Source organism: Mesocricetus auratus, unplaced genomic scaffold, assembly GCF_017639785.1.
Source record: "Mesocricetus auratus isolate SY011 unplaced genomic scaffold, BCM_Maur_2.0 Super-Scaffold_100006, whole genome shotgun sequence".
NCBI classification, from domain to species: domain Eukaryota; kingdom Metazoa; phylum Chordata; class Mammalia; order Rodentia; family Cricetidae; genus Mesocricetus; species Mesocricetus auratus.
Genome location: NW_024429190.1, coordinates 90,788,526 through 90,794,525, shown reverse-complemented (window position 1 = coordinate 90,794,525; position 6,000 = coordinate 90,788,526).

Here is a 6,000-nt window from a genome sequence, read left to right as displayed (position 1 = left end):
CAAACTATATTCACTTCGGAAGATTAAAGTTCAATTGAGGAACTGTCTCCACTGCACAGTCAGTGGGCATCTTTTTGATTGCTTATTTCTGGAGCAGAGTCTAGCCCACTGTGCATGGGATACCATCTCCAGAAAGGCGGGTTTCAATGGTAGAAAAGTAACTGAGAAAGCTGAATAGTGAGGTAGTAAGTTGCATTCCACCACAGTCTCTAAATGCTTTCTCAATATTGAGAATGTTCTTTCTATATTGAATTTTCAGCATCTTTATCATGTAAAAATTGAATTTTACTAAATAACTCTTCTATGCTTTTTATTCTCCAGTTTTCATGGTATAGTTTATCATGGTTATAGATTTGTACATATTGAACCATTTTTGTATCTTTTGGATTAATCTCACTTTGTTTCTTTTTTTCCTTTTATTTATTCTTCTTTCATACAATACATCTGGACTGCAGCCTGCCCTCCCTCCAAAATTCCTATTCCACCCTTCCCAGTCTCTCCTCTCCTTCATATCCACTGCTATTCCATTTCCCTTCAGAAAAGAGGAGACCGTTCAGGGTTATCAAATAAACAAGGCTTAACAAGATGCAATATGGCTAAGCAATACCCTCATATTTAGGCTGAAGAAAGTAGCCTGGTGGTAGTAAAAGGGTCTAAAGAGAGGCAAAAGAGTTCCATTCTTACTGTTAGGAGTCCCACAAATACTACAAGCTAAATTACTACAAAAATAAAGGTCCTAGTGTAAACACATGTAGTCTGTGCAATTGCCACTTGAGTCTCTTTGAGCTCCTATAAAACCTGCTTACTTGATTCTGTGGGCTGTGTCCACTGGTGTCCTTAAACCATCTGGCTCCTAAAATCCTTCCTCCCCCTATTCTTCAGGGTTTCCCAAGCTCCACCTAATGTTTGTCTGTAGGTATCTACATCTTCTCCCATTTACTGCATGAGAAAGTGTCTCTGATGATGATTGGGCTAACTACCGATCTGTGAGTATAGCAGAACAACATTAGGAATCATTTGATTAAGTTTTTCAAGTTTTATTTTGTTTTTGTTGCTGTTTTTGCTCTTCATGTTTGGCTCTATCCAAGGTCTTTAGCCTATCCATGTTTGAGCCCCTGGCTATCCAGGCAGTGTCTGGTATGGGTTCTCTTTCCTGGTTTGGGCTACTTGTTAGAATAGTCGTGGCTGGTTGCCTCATCCCAGAAGTTCTGAACCAGTGCATCTTGCAGGTAGGACAGGTAGTAGGTAAAAAATTTTGTGACTGGGCTCATATTCTAGTCACAACACTGGAATGCTTGCCTGGTTACAGAAGATGTTTAGTTCAGACTCTGTATCTTCATTTACTAGGAGTCCTTGATAGGGTCACCATCATAAGTTCCAGCAAGTATCCAATGCACTTGGCTTCTACAATTTCCTCCAAACCTCCCCAATTCCAGTCACCTCTCCCTGAACTTTCTCTCTCCAACCCTCTCTTCCCCAAACCCTCCATTCCAATGCCTACCTGCCCCCAGAATACCCACAAACTCTCTTCTATTTCCCCTTCCAAGGGAGAGTCATATAAACTCCCATCCAGAGCCTTCCTTGTTACTTAACTTCTCTGGATCTGTGGGTTGTAGTGTGATTATCCTTTGCTTAACAGCTAATATCCACTTATAAGTAAGGATATATCATGTTTGTCTTTCTTGGTCTGGGTTGCCTCATGTAGGATGATTTCTTTTCTAGGTTCATCCTTTGCCTTCAAATTTCATGATGTCATTTTTTTTCTAACAGCTGAGTAATGCTTCATTGTATAAATATCCCACATTTTCTTTAATCATTCTTATGTTAGGGACTTTTACATTGTTTCCAGTTTCTGACTAATATGAATAAAGGAACTGTGACCATAGATGAGCAAGTATCCTCGTGGTTGGATGGAGTGACTTTGGCGTATATGTGAAATAGTGGTAGAGCTGGGTCCTTGTTTGTGTTCTGACCTGTGTGGCCTACAGTTGAGCAAGCATTCTCCATCTGAGTTGGGAGCAAGGACATGGCAGCAAGGAGAGCATAAGTTAAGTTCTGGGTGTCAGTGTCCTTTAGAATAGGGTCACATACATTTAGGGTGAGTCTTCTCACACAATTAGCTGTATCTACACACCCTCTTACAGGTAAGCCCAGAAGTTTGCTACCTAGAAGCATTTCAATCCTATTAAACTCTCAACCAATATTAACCAAAAATAAACTATGTTTTAATATTTTATGAAGTTTTACTATTCTGAATCTACATGTTCAGATAAGAAAAGCTAGAACCTCTGCTTCATAAATTGGAATGTTTTTTAGTTTTGACCCAAAGGTATTAGTAACATGGTTCATGAAGTAGCTACTATTTCTCTAGTCCCTCTTTTGATAATTATAGTTCTAATATGTTATTTTATTTGCTACTCATAATATCAACATAATGGAAATATTACGGATACCACATTAGAGAAGAGCTAATTAAACCAAACATGGATGGTAGGTGATGGACATAAACCATGGTATCTATGTAAAAGAATATGCCATTTTTTCAATTCCTTCTTACATTCTATGTAGTACCTCATGTGATGGAAGCATTTTATTGCAGTTCATCCATTCTATTATCAATATGTGCACTAAATCATGGAATTCTGACTTATGAGAATATTAGAGATGAATAATATTTAGTGGGATATTTTGGAGTGGGGAAGTTTTAATGTCTTGATTAAAAATTTCTTCCTGTCTTGAGATATTTCAGCACTTGGATACATACCTTTTCAGCATGAAACTGCAATCCAATTTAAAAAACAAAACCTCTTATATTAAATAAAATAAGTACTCTAAGTTGTTTCATTTATGCTATAAATCTCGGATACCAAACTATATTGTTCTTTGAACAAGTTGGGTTGAATCATTTACTATGCTACGGCTTTTTCTATCTTTCTATATAGAATACATGTTCAAACCCATGTCTAATTGCTTTAGGAGGATAGTGAGTAGTTTTAATAAAAGTTCCAATTTCTTAATACCAAAAAGAGCTTTGCATTTTACAAATACTTTCATATAACTCTTATGCTCTTAGCACTCTTTTAGGTATGTGGGATATTAGGTGAACTAAACATAAAAGAATCACTAGCCTCACCAGGCGTTGGTGGCACACGCCTTTAATCCCAGCACTCAGGAGGCAGAGGCAGGCAGATCTCAGTGAGTTTGAGGCCAGCCTGGTCTACAGAGCGAGTTCCAGGACAGCCTCCAAAACAATACAAAGAAACCCTGTCTCAAAAAAACAAAAAAAAATTACTAGCCTCATTGAACTTAAACTATTACAAAAGGTTATAGAAAATTTAAAAAATAAGTGAACTCAATAAAGAAAAAAATATGTAGTATTTACAATCACTAAAATAATTCAGAGAAATAGAAGGAGGGCATGGAAAGAAACAATGGAAATGCTGATGAAGTTAAAAGGCAGTATTATGTCACACTACAAAGATATATTGAATAAAGAATTGCTGAAAAAGCTATGTAGACATGAGTCTGAGGAAGACAAGTCCTCAAATGGTTTAACCCAAGTCCCAGTGGAACAGCCAGCAGACACATGACTGATGTTGGAGCAGGAATCCTTAAAGAGAAAAGAGAGAAATCACTGGAAGGTAAGTGATAGACCATATGGCATGTCAGGTCGACAGCTTTCAGCCCTTAGGAAGATTTTGGCTTTTGCTCTGTATGGAATGAAGGGTTATTGTGGTTTTAAGAAGAAAAAATATCAACATTCTACTTGTAATGAAAAAATAAGTAATTGTATATTATCTTAGAAATAGGCCACAGAAATGTGGAAAAATACTTGGTGAGGTGATACTTCTTGCAATTCCAGTACTTGGGAGACTAAAACAGGTACCAACAACAGAAAAACAAAGAAACAAACAAACAAAAACCTGGAAGGAAGGTTTTTGGAGGATTTTTTTGTATTTATTTTTTCCCCCTCATGGTTTCAGAGAGTCCCATCTTTGTTTGGCCACATACATTTGGGCACAACATTACAGGGCACAGATAGTCAGATAAAAAGTGGCCAGGGATTGTAGATTATCAAGGTACTTCCTCTAGATAGATCCTGCATCTTAAGGTTCTAGAACCTTCTAGAATGGCACTGCCAGCTGAGACCATCCATTCAAAATATCAGCCTGTGAACATTTCATATTTAAATTGTGGCAGTTCCAGGCCAGTCTGGATTGAATGAGGTCACCTGGGAAGAGAGCTTAAATAGAAAAAGAAGGAAAGTAAAGAAATGAATATGAGAGTCTTTCCAAAAAACAAAAAGCAAAACAAAACAAGAAGGAAGGCAAGGAAGTAGCAGAGATCACCCAGAAAGAGCAGTCACTATGAATAAAGATTTGTGTGGTTACCTGGAAGGAAAGGGAAGACTGTGTGAGGTTGGAATTCCACCTTGGGCTGTAATGCTTCTAAGTACAAATCACATTGTTTTTTTTTTATTCTATCCACAAAAACAAACAAACAAAAAACAAATGAAACCAAAAACTACATCAGCTAGGAAACTTGTGGTTTTCTGAAAACCCATTGTCTACAATGAATATCAATTAGAAAATTCCAGGGTGATGGGTTCTCCAGAAAAGCCAAGAAGCTCATGGTTTTTATAGGATATGGGAAGAGGAAGACTCTATCTACTATAGATGTCATTAAGATGCAGCAGAGAGGTTGACTGTTGATGGTGCATGCCTTTAATCTCAGCACTTGGGAGGCAGAGGCAGCCGGATCTCTGTGATTTTGAGGCCAGCCTGGTCTACACAGCTAGTTCCAGGACAGGCTCCAAAACAATACAAAGAAATCCTGTCTCTAAAAACAAACAAAAAACAAAAAACAAAAAACAAAAAAGGGGAGGTTTAAGAGCTTTCCATTTGTCATATTGTCACAATGCAAGCCAAAGTAGACACCTGAACAGAGTTTCCTGTGAATTTTTAGAGATGCACAGTCATAATGCCCAAGGCTGGAGATGTAGAAGGAAAAATGAGACAGACTTCTGCAAAGAATGCAAACTCACACCCCCAAGTACACAGTACCATATTGTGAAGACAGAACATGGGAGGAAAGCTGACTGAAACTCAAATCTGACACTAGAGTTTCCAGCCAACTAAGTTTGGGATTGAACACGTCTCTGTGCTATTTTGAGACATCATTAAAAATAAGCCAACCACTATCTGAAGACTGAGGTGCAGCAAGCCTGACTACAGGGAGAAGGAAAGTCTTCTCTATGGTCCTGCAATCTGGTAGTCTGACTATAAGCAGATTTCCCATTCATTGAAAAGCTGCAAGAGAATGGCAGAGGCATGGAATCCCCCACCATGCCTCACTAGCATCTAAAAGTAAAGCTAGCAAAAGCCAGAATCATCTCAGCTGCAGACAAGAGTGATTCAGCCCTTCTACTCTAGCATATCACAGGGGAAGTCTAAGTCCTATCTGGAGGTGAATATTATTTACAATGATATCTAATATTCTTTTACACACACAAATACCATCCTGCCTTGTACAAGTGAGGGAGTAATCATAAATAAAAATGGGGGCAAAGTTGATCAGATATTATCCTAATTAGTGAGGACCTTAACCCAATTCATAAAAACAAGTGTACTGCAAAAAATGGATGACAGAAAGATGGTGTTGTGCTTTTCTAGAGACACCAGTTTAAAAAATGAAAATTCTAGGTTGAGAAAAAAATTATGTTAAAAAATTAATAGATGGCACAGACTAATGGAAGTGAGACAGTTCAGTAGAATGCATCCAAACAAAATTATAAGAGAAGAGTGAACAAATGTAACAGAAGAACCAAGTTCTATAGAAGACTATGAAATAATCTCACATGGAATTGGAGGCTCTGTGATATAAGAAATAGATAATGAACCAAAAAAAAACCACAAAATTACTTGCAGGAAAATGACTGATAATACTTCATCTCAGCAAGAAATCTTATCATGGGAAAACCAGAGCTCAACAAAATTGAAG